The sequence below is a fragment of the Oxyura jamaicensis genome, chromosome 5 (genome assembly GCF_011077185.1).
Source record: "Oxyura jamaicensis isolate SHBP4307 breed ruddy duck chromosome 5, BPBGC_Ojam_1.0, whole genome shotgun sequence".
NCBI classification, from domain to species: domain Eukaryota; kingdom Metazoa; phylum Chordata; class Aves; order Anseriformes; family Anatidae; genus Oxyura; species Oxyura jamaicensis.
The window spans coordinates 59,908,082-59,922,655 of record NC_048897.1 but is presented as its reverse complement, the minus strand read 5'-3'; the positions used below and the strand labels follow the sequence as shown (position 1 = coordinate 59,922,655).

At 39.6% G+C, this 14,574-nt stretch overlaps 1 long non-coding RNA gene across 2 annotated transcripts in view; it reads right to left on the bottom strand.

The window, feature by feature from the left end:
• LOC118168369 overlaps nucleotides 1-14,574 on the bottom strand; it is a 71,661-nt gene extending 57,087 nt beyond the window's left edge. For both annotated transcript variants that reach the window (XR_004751516.1, XR_004751515.1), the window contains exons 1-2: nucleotides 14,426-14,574; nucleotides 14,152-14,234 (exon numbers count right to left, since the gene is read on the bottom strand). This is a non-coding gene — a long non-coding RNA (uncharacterized LOC118168369). The remainder of the gene's footprint in view (nucleotides 1-14,151; nucleotides 14,235-14,425) is intronic.

The window sequence follows — 14,574 nt, the reverse complement described above, 5'->3', positions numbered from 1 at the left end:
TTCAAGGCTTTACACTGACACTGTGTGGTATGTAATGGACAATTTCATCTCTTTCAGTTTGTGTGTGAAGCATCCTAAGAATCTAAATTCACCTTCAATAACTTTCAAGGAAAAATTCCCACACGAATTTTGGGCCTTATAAACAAAAAACTCCACACAACAAATTCCTACATCAAAAGAGAAACAGCAAGACTCAGCAAGTTCAATACATGTCTGGTTTTCCTATGCAACTGGTCACTTGTAGCAATAGTTGTTGAATATCCAAGAACTCTGTTTTGGATCAGATTCCCCACTGTGTACACCTACGCTATACATACCAATAAAAAATCCCTGATATACAAGGCTAGTAGCACACTGCACTTGGCATTGCTCACCACTCAAAAATTTGAGGTTATACTGGAACTGATTATTTCTCACTAATGTGGAATCCTAGTTTGGACAAATCAGTTGGTGAACAATGCCAAAAAACACGCCACAGTCACTGCTCTGCACCACACTACTTATTATTGAGAATTCCAGTTTAGTTTTAATAATTTATGTTGTTTGTTCTAAGTGTAAAACAGCTTTTTACAGAATCACTGTATGGACAGTGATTGGACATCTTGATAATTCAAGTTCACAGAAGAGCCACAGTCTTTTCTCTGTCTGGAAAGTAGTATGTTGATAGCTTGGAAAATCAGCAGCCTGACAACAGACATTAACAAACTATTTAGAAGCTGAAGTCATACCCTTACAAGCACATATCCTTCATTCCTCTCTCCATGCACTCCAACAAGAGGATAAAGCCTAAATAAAAGGTGACAAGAAGATAATGTACAGTAACCATTCTAAGCCAGAGTATGACAGTCCTATACCCCTTGTGACAGTCTTTATTGCTCCGAAGAATAACCAGAAAAAAAAAAAAAAAAAAAAAAAACACCAACTCACTCAATTACTGATGGCTTTAAGATTAAACTACACCAGTGGTCAGATTCAAAGAATACAAGTCAAAAATAGCAGGCACAAATACAGTGATAAAAAACATACTGGCGAATTAAAGCTGAGTGGGCTGCACTCCATGCAGACTGCACAAAGCAAGACATTCCCAAAGAATGGAAATTCAAGCACCCAACCCTTCCGTTAAAACTGGTTATTTTCTATAGCACTCTGCATTGAAGTTCCCTGCAAGAAATTCTGTTTTCACACCAACCTCAGTTCCTTTTTTTTTTCCCCATTTTAAATTCAGGAAGCCTTTTTTTGGCTGGGCATTTCATTTTACTCACTATGATTCCATACGGACAGCAGCTATCCTAAGCATTTTTCAAAGAGCCAATATTCCTCTGTGTGTCATTTTTTAAGCTACTGAAACACACAGACCAAAATCTTTCCTCAGCAAACAATCCCACTGCATACCATTGACCACAGGTGTCCCTGTGTTAAAACCCAGAGTGAAGCAAACATAGGAGGTAGTGGCAGCTGCACCTATGTCTCTCTAGACTTTACATAAGTTGCCCAAGGAATCAACTCTTCCCTGCCATACAAGCTAAGGAGCTCATCACCATTTTGCAAACAGAGGAAGAATTTACAGATTGATCAGACTCAGAAGACCATCAAGGCCAGACAACGTGAATGTATTATCACATGCCAATGCAGCATAGAAATTCAGGTAATTACTGAAGCTTTTCCTATTCAATCTTTCCTCTTTCACCTTCAGCTTCACTTCCTACCCGCATGCTTCATCTAACCCTCCTTAAAAACATCTTAGTCTTCTTAACTGTACTTTACTATTAATCCATAACATAGTTTGAATGTGTTGTTCTTTGATATGCTGGCCCTGTGTAATGTGTTCAGTCCTGCTGCTTAATAACACCGCTTCCAATCTCTCTGGAGCAACTGTTTTTTTTTTTTTTCCTCTGTGGTTTTGTGTATTTCCAAATACATTCTGCTTGTTATTGGCAAGGGAGAAAGAGATCAAAACAGCAGTCTTCTACCTTTGATAGTTTGAAGAGATGTGACTGAGAAGCACTTAAGAGAATTAAAACTGAATTAGATTATTTGGAAAAGGACAAATCACAATCAGAGGTCTTTAAAAGATCAGTCACTTCTATGAGAAATCTGCAGAGCAAATCAAGGTGCAAAAGTCGTACAGACTACACACACCCTTGCTATTGGTAGGAAGTGCTATGGTAGGAATGGAATGTGTTCCAGTGTAATCCAATGAGACTTACCGAAGTGAAACAGCGTCATTTGCTTACTGGAGCTAATTTTGATTACTTCTTCACTAAGCTCCACTGGAGCAAGTATCAAAGTGAAAGCTCACATTCCTTCCATTGTCAGTAATGGAATAGCTAGTGGTGGCTTTTTGCTAACCATGCACGTAGGCAAAAGAGATCTCCAAGTCAGTTACCAGAGTACATAAAAACTCTACACTTAAAATATTCAGCTTGCTCAATGAAGAATGCACCTTGATTAGTAGAGTGTATTAAATTTCACCTACTTAACTTTGCAGCTTGATTAGTGAAGTACGCAGCTTAATCAGCACAGCGTGCAACTCGTGACAACATGCATCACCTAGAACTGAAACTAATGGTAGGACCCAACGGAATCCCCAATATATGTCTAAGTAAAAGGCAGTGCAGGAGATGAAAGCAGGCTGTTAAGTCTGAAAAAGAACAATTAAAACACTCATTTTGGTCAGCACCATCCTAGCTTTGTAAAATGCCAGATTAAGGCTGTAAAGTTTCACACCTCCCGTAGCTGGAGCAGTCAGGCAGGCAGCAGACCACTTCTTCCAGAACAGAACCAAGCAGCACCTCATCAGGCACACTGGTCACTGCCACCACATTCCCTTATTCATCCACAGGCAGCGCGTAGACAAATCAAATTTTAACTAACTGATTTTAAGGACATCTGAGATAGCGTCATTGGCCATCCCAAACATGATTTCATTATTCCATAGAAATTAGGGGGAATATCTGAAGATAACAAGCACGTCAGCAATTAATGTAAGTTATCTTTACAATTTTCATGCTAGCAAGCTAAACATGAGAGTAAGAAATGAGTTAACTCTATGCAGTTAGGATCTGGAGGCAATTTCAGATATGAACTAAGTTTTGCTTTTAGATAATCCTAAAGCTAAGGACCGTTCAAACAGGTTTGGACTATATCTATGGTTGCCCAGAAATAAAGACAAACTTGGATGTAATTAAGAAATAAATTCACTCTCAGTAGAATATTACTACATGTTTTCTCCTTAGACTATAAAGAAATTCAGTTACAGGTGTAGTTTTCTGTAGCTATCATTCAATTGGTATTTCCTTAGTGATCTTGTTCCCCACGGTCATCCTACATGCTGTGAATGCATGAGATGAGTTCGCAGTGTTGTTATTTATGGTTCAGATTCTAGGACTGTTGCAGTCAATGGAAACATTGCTTGTTGTCTACAATGGAGTTCCGCAGAATACGTAGCATTTATCAGAGCATAAATCTTACCAGCTGAGGTACCTGTACTCATATCATTCTTATCCCACATGCTGCCTTTCAAATACTACACAGTCACTAAGGAAAAGAAAAATAGGTATGTATGTCAAACTCTCAGATGCTCAGCTGTTTCTTGACAGGACTGGATGCCATTCCCATCTAAACAAACCTAGAGCTATTAATAGTCAAGGTTTTGGCCTGGCAACCTCTGCAACACTGAGAAAAACTACTGTATCAAACTACCACAATTGATGGGCAAATGAAGTACTGAGATTACCTCTTTCATAGCAGGTGACAACAACAAAAATTCATCTTTTAAACTCCTAAAAAGGACTCTCATTACAAAGAAAAACAAATATCAAGCAGCATGGAATTTTAATTGTTTCATACAACAATTGTTTCTATACAACAAATATAGACAAAATCTCAACCGTTAAGTTACTCCTCAGTTAGGACTGAACAAAAATCTAAACCACGTACCCAAAAGCCCAGCATAGTGATGGAAGTATGCTAGCATCAATTCATAGCCAGTTGTGGCAGGTGATGTCAGTGGAAACAGGGAGGATATAGTGCTTCACAGTTTGGGAGTCAGGACTTCAGTACCGAACTGGGACATCCAAAGGTTAACCTCCAGGATGAATACTTTCTATTACAGTTTGCCAGGCTGCAGTTCTGAACCAAACACATTCTATCATGTTTCTGGAAATAGTTCAAAGGTGTATTCAGAAGTCTCATGTTGGTCCATTAAAGACTGCTTTAGATCCTCTTTGGCTATAAGCCCCTGTAGAAAAAAATGCCTCAATACCCTTACACCATTTTACTCTGACCATTCAATCCCCCATGCCATTTAGGTGGCATTGTCCCTGTCAGTCATTGCTGTATACCTATGCAAATATTTCTGCCACATCTCTCAAAGTAGGAAGAACTTTCATATTTCCAAAGTACTATTTTAAACACCTTGGTTTGAAAAAGAGCAATGTCATTTTTAGCATCTATATTTTAATTAAAAGTATTTTCTTTTTGAACAGTAATTAGAGTAGCAAGTTATTTTAAACAGTGCTTGCTTTCTAAAACATTCCACTGATCACTTCCTGGTACGGTAAAGGCTAAGATGCTAAGTTTTTATTTTACGAATTTACGCAGGAGAACTTCTGATAAGCCTTGAAGTGTATTTAATATTACATTGGGGTGATTAGGAAAACATATTAGATAAACATTAAATGTCTTGGTGAATTCAAAATGCCACTGTCCACAGCATTCCCAGTTCAAGAGATGTTACCTCTAACAGTTTCAGTACTCCAGCAATACAAAATATATCTGTAAGTACTCCACAGGACAGACATCTCAGTAGCTATGAATAAAGATAAAGAGTTTTAACCTGTAATTTTTATTTACATGTTTTATTCCATGCTGTATTCATATATCCACCTTCTAAATATGCAGTAATACAACTTTGGGAAGAATCCCACTGTTCTTTTAATTTGGCAGACAATTTTGCATACATTTTTGGTCATTTTGAATGTTCAGAAAAACATTACCATAAAAAGATCAATGTAATACAATTATTTGACATATACAACTGTTTGAAACATCCTCAGTTATTCCCCTATCTGTTCCTGAAACCACGGATGTACCACTGCAAGTAATCTTATTGACTCCAGCTGAAGTATAGCATGAATATTAACCTGTCAATCACCTCTCTCTACCATGTGCTGCAGAACTTCTGTACTGGATTTTACACAGACAACACAACCACTTGAAAGTTAGTTCTGGAAAAACAGTGCAAGCTTAATGCAGCTTCTGAACATATGGTTTAACCTGGTTATATCGCTGGTAATACCCTTTTCCTTTAAAATGGTTTCCAAAACAGAGCTTTGAAAAACAGCAATTCTCAGCAAGTTACTAGTCAGCACCGCTATTTGCATGTCCCCTGAGAAACCTGCCTTTCTCTAGGCAAGGTGGAAAAAGCGTATCCATCCCTTAGCTTAAAGTTAGTTAAGCTACAAGTTATTCAGGAACCCCAGTACCAAAAAACAGTCCAAAGTTTTATGTGGAAGTCCTATCAGCTATCAAAAGGGAGCCCAAACACTACACTGACCTCAGCATAAGCTTCTTTATACACTGGCACAGTCAGAAAAAGGCAACACCATGCCTCAAATTAAGTGTAAGTAGTATGTGATAAAAATATTTTCAAAAGTGTCTGTATTGTTATTTAAATAGAATTTATGTGGCAACACCCCAGCATCAGAGTTATAAAAGAACTTGACTCTCCAAGAACCCATGAGATGGAAAATAAGCTAATTCTGCTCATCTTGCATTCCAAAGGCAACTTTACTTGGGTAAGCCCATTCTCTAAGCCTGAGGGAGAAACTGAAGCCAGGTCTCCTAAGTCCAAGTTTAAGACCTTCATCACAAATTTATTTTTCCTCTTCTTGTTCCCTCGTCTACCCTCTGTGAGAGCACACTTAGACACCCATCCTGTTCATTGTTTCGTAACACTGGCTTGAGTCTGTTCCCATGATCTAACACACCAAGGATTTCAGAGGTAGCTGAAACAGTCCCACTGTAACTTCTCCTAATAGGACAGGTTCCGGGACACCAATCCAGGCCCACGTGAAAGCCCAGCAGAACTGTCCCAAACTTGACTCTCAACTGTCCTAGGCCAGGGTTGGGAATGGCAGAACTAGGCTGAGAAACACACAGATTTACAGATTGTAATTACAGATGTAATTCCTGTTTCAGTTAAACCTCATCTCTCCCTCACATAAATAAAAGTGTAACAATCATAATAATGATTTATAATTTACTGAGTTTTTCTACACAGTAGTAACACAGGAGTCATGAGCAGGGGCAAGATGATAGGTACCTAACATTACTGAACAATACCTAATGGTGATTGCCTGGGGTACAGCACACTGGGGGAGTGGAAGGGGCTGGGAAAATAAGAACAGACTGATGACAACAGAAGGCAGGTTAGGAGCTCATGCAGACCCGAGATATTTCAGATGTTTCTTCTCCCACAGGTACTTCCCCTCCTATTCAAAAAAATAACTGCAGTACCACAGAATCCACCATGTGGTGTCTGTTAGCAAATGTTGACTTTTTCATGGTGACTGGTGTAGGTACATCTAGATTGTGTATTTAAACATCACAGTTTTGTTTTCATTTCTTGCAAGAAACATTTGACTGAGGTTAATGTTTTATATCAACAGAGTAAAAATAGCTAATTCTAGGCCCAAAGGTCATACACATCAGCACAACTTGAGTTCTGAAGTGCTTTTAACCTTGATTTTTCCTTGTAAGCTGGGTCCTTTAAAATATACAACACATTTAACTTGATCTCCCAAGCATCAGGAGGAAAAAAAAAAAAAAAATTTCAGTGTCTTCAGAAGACCATAATCATTTGACAGCCAGAGGAGTCTGACTGTATTTAAGGCAATACGTACCAGGAAACACCTACAACAAATACAGTTCACTTTGCAGTAAGGAATACAAATCAGAAATATCAGCACACACACAAAAAGATGTCTTCCCCATCTGATTCATTAGATTCTTGGCACTCCAATTAAGCTCTGACAAGCTAGTATTCCAGGCACAGTAAAATATTGTTGTTCCACTAGGCTTGCTCCAATGTTTAGTCATAAGATCCATACAATAATAACAGAACAGTGGCCTATCTTGACCAACAGTACATTAGTTATTATCTGCAGCACAAACACCTACCACTTTATACTAACATTTTGGCAGTTAATCTAAACATAGCACTTAAAGCTACATCATAATTTTGAGATCTAACTGGGTCATTTTCCTTCCAGCTGGCACCAGTAAAAAGTATTTTATAACAAAAAAGTAAATGAAACTTTTTTTTTTACGAGGGCTTTTTTTTCGTTCCTTAATGGCAGGAGCACAAGTATGATTTCAAGCACACACGACACATTTTTCAAGGCCTGTTCGTGGTGATGCTAGCTGGGAGAATTACAATAAGATTTATTGTGCAGTGGTGTATGTCTAATTTTCCATCTACTGCTGGGAGCTTCAGTTGGCGGGAACTAACAGAGACGCCCATTATGCACAGCCTGGTTCAAACTGTGGTTTTGGTGCAAACTCTCAGGGACAGGAACTTACTGCACATGCTGGCAAGAAGACAGGGAGAGAGTTGATGAAAAGAACAAAGAAGGACTTTTTAAATGGCTTCTTAAATATTTGGTATCCCATCCCTTCTCCAAATTGTTTTTGTGGCAAGGGGGAAGGTGGAGAAGGGAGAAGTCCCAACAGATTTTCCTGTAAAAATTGGGTCATATTCAATGGATATAAAACAAGGCAGTTAATGATTTCTCATTATTGTAGCAAGCTTCCCTGCTGACAGGATTCAAAATGAACAGGAGCTCACCGGAACAACTGAGTTCTCAATACTTTACTTCCGTACTCACTGCCTTTTTTTTTTTTTTTAATGTACTGGAAACACGGGTCCCTTTTTAAACCATTTAGAGAATTCTTTCCCTTACTTTCCTCTGTTTTTCTCCAATGTCCTACACACACTCCCAGCTAAACTGACTTGACATGCCATGCCAAGTAAAGGTGGAGAGAGGAAATAACAGAAGGAAAAGATGAGACATGGGGAAAAGCAGAACAGACACAAGAAAAAACAAAGGCCTGGCGGGATAAGGGAGAAGCCCTGAGCCTGGGGAGCTCGGTACTGCCAGCGAGAGGCAGATGCAGAATGAGAGGCTGGCAGGGCAGGGAAGAGAGCTTGAGGACAGGAAAAGGTTAGGAAGAAAAATAAATAAATGGGAGTGGAAAAAACAATATGAATAATATGGGGGGAGGGTGCCGTAACAGAGTAAACGTCTTGTTCAGAGCAGAGCTGGGATCCATCTTGCTGAGCCACAAAGCACAACACCATTTCAGTGCACTGAGCACTTCACCTCAGATGTAGCTGGAGACAAGCTCCACAGCCACATCCCGCCCTCCCTGGGGGCAGCTCGTCAGGAAGAGAGCAGAGCATACGATACACCATGCTTCCGCTGTGCCACAGCAACAGGGAAATATGGTTTGCGTGGTCAGCCCCGCAAGTGGGGCTCAGAAGAGGTGTTGCACTTTAGAAATGCAAATCGAGTAAAAAGTGAAAAACCCATTTATGGGAAAAGTTCTGATGTCCTTCTCATTGGCTTGCCAGCATTCATATATCCAAACACAATTTTGTGTTTCAAGTTTGCAGCACAGAGTGATTACATAGGGATCTCATCTTTTCTCTTTTGGTTTATAGTAGGTGCCATTTACTATCTTCATAAAAATCTGCTTCAACTATCAAATTTAATGGCATCTCAATTTTTGCGGGTGCTAGTTCACCGTCTACAACCTACAGTGTAGTTCCACAGTCACACACGGGATGGCACTGCTAAAATTAGTCCTCACGCATCAAGTCTCTCCTCCACCCTGACTCTCTAGGCAGTACACTCAAGGCAAAGGCACAAAGTTTTATTTCCCGGAATTGCATTTATCCACCACAAACTGACATCACTTATTTTTATGTCTGGTTACTCAGTTATATTTTTACTTTGTATCGAGCATGGAAAACCAGTGCCTGTAAGTGTATTAGTGCTATGTTATGATTTTTGGAAGGTTTGGCAGCAGAGAGGAGCAGCAAGCAATTGGGTGCGGTATTACAATGTGCAATGTGGTATTTCATTCTCTCTAGAGATCTATAATTTTATGCATGTTGAAAAAATGTTAAGGAAATTTAATGTACAGAACATACGGAACCAATTTTCTTCTTTAAGGAGAAAAAAAGAATAAAAAACAAAAGACACCTTTGGGCTATAAGCATTAAAAACCATCAGTCCAAATGGAACCATTCAACAGACCAGAGCGAGGGATAGAGAGGGTCGGCAGAGTAAAGAAATAACCGTTAATTTTTGTCTGCATCCTCTTTGCAGCCACATCTCTCTTAATCATCACTCAATTCATTAACACACTGTAATTTCATGTCAGTGTGACCCCAAATTCTATATACGGGCAGCAGTGGGCGGAGACTCCTTCCTTTGTACCACAGCGACTCAGAATATGGGACATCATAAAAGCTTTTTTCTTCTCCTTTCTGGTTAAATACATTGCCAGAACAAGGTCCAAAAAGCCCGATAAAGCACAGAGTTCAGCTAAACCCCAGTCTCAGAAGACACGCTTTCTTCAAATTTCTGCTGTTACACCCTTGCCAAAAATACCTTTCTGATCTCTAATCAAGCAATCAGCTCAACCATATGCAGGGGAGGAACTGTCATGCAGAACACAACACTGTATTGTATAGCGCAGCACTGTTATACGTCCCGACATAGAAGCATGGCTCCAGAAATAGCAAAGCGTATACCTGTAGGTGCTATTTAAAAAGAAAACCCACACATATGCTTTCAAGGATCTTAAGTACAACACAGACATTGTGTTGACTGTAGCCTGAACAGCGTATTATACAAAACGGTGCCAGACAGGCTTCTCAGCACTTAGTTTCAAAAGCAAGTACTAGACATAGCACATCCTTGATGCCAATGCCTTCCTTGGCCAACAGGAAGGGGTACAGAATTCAGTGCAGTAGAAAACAGTTATTAACATCTGGCTATTGACAGCAGGGGCCTGGAACTACATATTCCTGATGTATTCCTTCATCCAGTCTTGTATAAGAGCTAATGGTAACTGCAGTCCTCCTCTCCACTTACTGCTCAGCCTAGGAAGCCTTCACACACAGTGGAGAAACAGACTAATCATGTACTGCTGTAGTTGCCACTAGCATGAAATTGTATCAGTAGCATCTCCTTCCTGCTAACAGGGTAAGAACTCTGTTGTCTTCTGTGTGGAAAAAAGTTCCAAGACAAAGACAATTCCAATGAGAAGTCAAAGATCTTCAGAAGATACTGATTTGGCACAAGACACGATGAGGAAGGTGTGATTATCTCAAACATCCCACAGATTCCCAGCACACAAACCGAAACAGCCAAGTTAAAGTAACCTCAGAGGCTTCCAGGATCACTTTCTATAGACACCCACATCCTTGCAGTTTTCTCAATCCTATTTTTTATGGATGCTTGAATGCCAGAAAACGTACCCTCCCATAACAATGACACATGGAAATCTAGCTGCACCTATGTCTCTCTGGACTTTACATAAGTTGCCATACACAGGCTTGTCATAACCCCAAAAACCATTACAGATGGAGAAGGAATGGGTGGAGGACACAGTGCACTAGGAAATTAACTGCACAACACATCCGGCAAGTCAGGATCAGCATTTTGGGGCATGGTTCCCATTCAGGAATTCTACCAAATTTAATTTCAGGCCTTACAGCAATTTTGGCATGGCTGCAATTAGTGGCCCAGGCTTTGTTTTCTAGCCACAAGAGAGCTACCAGTACCTGTTGGCAACTGGACGTGAAGAGTAAAGCCACAAGTTTTCTTGCAAGTATTCACAACTCTCATGAGCAAGCCAAATTATTTTTCTAACTTATGTTACATGCATAATTTTTAAGCTCATAAACCTACAGAAAGGATGTTTTCAAAGGTCATTAGTCACCAAACTCCATCCCACACTGACGTTTGAGCTGGGAAATCTCCACATAACAAAGGCAAACTTCCCCTGGGTTTGATTATGAGTTTTGTTGAAGTTCACCACCAAAACTCATGGTAGAAGTACTATTACATTCACATTTAAAATCAGAGGAGCGTTTAGCTAGGTAAGTTCAGCTCTAAATTACTTTGAAATGCTTCAAGACCTTGAAGAAACCCTACTTTCATACCTTTTTGTAGTAAGTAGAGAGTAGTAACACATAGAGATGTCATTATGCTCTACTATAAAGAAAGCAGAACTAGATCACCAAATAAACCGGTTTACTGGGGGGGGGAAAAACCAAACCTCTAATAACCAGGTTGACCGAATATTAACAGGTTACATCACCTTTCTTTATACAAAGCACATCTAACCAAGCATACCTAACAAACCGAGCAAACTCAGAACATAGAACTCACCTGGGACACCACAAGCTTCAGAAATAATGCAAGGTTCTGCAGCGCTCGTATTAAAGCCTTCTAGTTTTGCAGATGTAAGCCCTCCTCCCACATAAACAGAAGTCACAGTTCACCACCTTTTCTTCTATAAAAGTGGGGTAACACATCTTAATATTTGTGTGTGACCCTCTGATATAGATGAGTGGAGTCTTCCAGCAAAGGAGGTTCTTCAGTAAACAAAGATTGAAGACACATGGAGCAACCTTTCTACTCCCCAGGTGCTGTCTTCCTCACTCACATCCACCTGGGCAGCACACACACAGATGGGGGTGGGAGGCAGTTCTCCTTTTTGTAGAGCTCTTTGTCAGCATAACAGGCCAAGGACATCTTGAGCTTACCTCTGTTCTAACATACTAGGTCTGTAGTGCCAGCCCAATACTAAGAAGCTAACCCCAGAAACAGCAAGAGGAAGTCAAGGCTATGCTGCTCGTAATCACTGCTGACAGGATCCTTGCCATCCTTCACTGCTTGCTATGGCAACTGGCTTGGGTGAAAGTCAAGGTGCTAGACAGTCCCAAACCACTCTTTTTCACTCATCCTCCCGAACATTCCAGTCAATGTTTTCACAATGAAAAACCTAGGACTAGGAATGAGGCAAGAACAATAAGGAGCCCTAAAAATTCCCACCTTCACCGCAATGCAAGGTGGAGTCCTGCTAAAACAATGTTTAACAGGTGGGAGGACAGGAGCAGCAGTTCTCATTCTGATACATCTCTAGCAGTCACATTATCTACTGATTATCCTGCATGCTTATCTTTAAAAAAAAAAAAGAAAAAAAACTATAAAAGGAATCACAGATAATGTGACATTTTATGAAAAAGAAAAAAGTTCCCATTTCTGGTATTCTGTCACATTTCACCATAGTGTGTAGAATCAAGCCTTTATTGATATACTAATTATTTACCAGATTTAGTTGCTTTTGCAATGTAGAAAGTATCAGGCTGAAGGTGACACTCTGAAGTCATCGAGCAGCCACAGACCTCAGCACACAGTACAGTTTTGTGCTCTGTGACAGGAGGCAGAAACATTGCGAGCGAAGGAAAGCCACTCCCAGAAGCTGAGAACTGAATGTATTTGTTGTTCACTTCCCAAAATAATCAAACATCTTAAGACTGGGATTTTCAAAGGCGCCTAACAGAGTTGGGTCTTCTAAGCCCATTGCATTTTGGTTGCATTTCAATAGCTCAATTTCTAAGTCTGCTCTGAAAGAATTAAGGTTGGATTTTTCATTTAACTTTACCGTTCTCATGCTTTGTGCCCCCATTTTGCATTGGGTACTGCAAAACACAACACAGATCCTTCATTCAGAGTCCCAGGATCAGCAGAAATTTACCAATGTGGTGACTGTTGTAGGACTAGAATTTCTGAGATTTTCAGTTTTGTTTTTCAGTCATTTGTATTGTAACTTTTCATCATCTTTCTTGTATTAGGACAAAAAAAGCAAGCATAAGAAAAACACACTATACAGAAATAGAGGCTGATGAAATTCTTGATTAACATGAGATAAGAATCCCAACATCCATTAACCTAACGAGAACCCCATGTGCAGTTTAAAACAAACAAACAAGTGTGAGAAATCACGCATCTGCTCCCACCAGCTGTAGTACAAGCTATGAACAGGCTTGTACCTAGACAACTACATTTTGGTCCCGATATTAATGACATTTAAAATGGAAAAGCAGAAACCCTTCTGCCTTCTTTATTTAGCTTACCCCCCCCCCCCCCTTTTTTTTTTTAATAGAAAATGAGTGGTTTTCCATTTAAAAGGTGAGAACCACTCTGTAGTTACAAGTGGTACTTTTTGACTTTCTTAATACAACCCTGTGGCTACAATTAACACAACGAATAAATAGCAGATCAAATTAAGGTCTGATCCTGCTTTACTTAAAAGGTGAAATCCTTGCAACAAATTGCAGGTTAAGCTGTTGGAGGCAAATGAGGAGAGACAGAAGGTATGATTGCTGATGCCTGAATTCTAAGCATTCAGACATTAAAAGCAAGCGTATGAGAGAAGATAAGCAAACATCAAGACAAAGTTTCAAGATTTTTAGGTGCTTTAGATATGATTAAATTTCAAATATAGCTAAGATGCATGTTTTGCACAAAGCTTTGAGAAAATGTAGCAAGTTTTGTATTTCTCTTTAAGAGCTATTTATTGTTTACTTTTATCCTTCACATGGGAATAACGTTTTCAAAAGAGAAAAAGAATAAGATTTTTCTTCTCTTTATTTCAGAGCTCTTTAAGTTCATTTCAGAATGTCATTGTTTTTGAAGTTTGGGGAATAAGGGAATGGCAGACGGCTTCCATGCACGTTCTTATTGTTGTGGAAATCAACTATTTCATCCCTTCAAAAACTGAATAAATAACTGAACCAATTTGAAGTCCCTCACAACCTGGGATTCCTATAAGCATCTTAAGATTGCATACTGCCTGATTTATTTAGTTTGCAATTCAATCGTAAGCATCACGCAATATAAAAATCAAAATATAGCAAAATAAATGTGTACTGTCTAAGTGCGATCAGTCTGAAGATTTTTAGGGAGGGATTAACTCAAGGAAGGTGGTGTTATGAATCATTGTTTGAGGCACATGGCATGTAATATGAATCCTAAAATTGCATCCTGAAAAAAATGGTGTACTTACTGCCAAGATCCACACCAACTGCCCATTTCCCAGGGCTCTGCTGAGAGGAATATACTCAGAACTCCGAAGAAGCAACCCATTGTCTGAAAAACCAAAGAGCAATGAGATAACGTTAAGTAATCAGCTGTGTCTTTCATACCATGACGTGGTGACCAATGTATTTTTGCAAACCTGTGCTCTTTGCGCAAATTATCAAAAGACATTGCCAATGAGTCCTTACATATTGTTCATCACAGCATTAGCTTTTTCTAAACACCCTGCTTGGGGTGCCTACCAAGGACGCTCCATTACACTACAATTCCTCTTTTGATTTTGCCAGTGAACTCCAGAGAACACTGTGAAGAAAGGAACATGCTCCAACCTCTGCCTTTGTTCCTTCCCTGGCTGCAAGAAGGACAAGAACAAACGGCACAAATTACCACC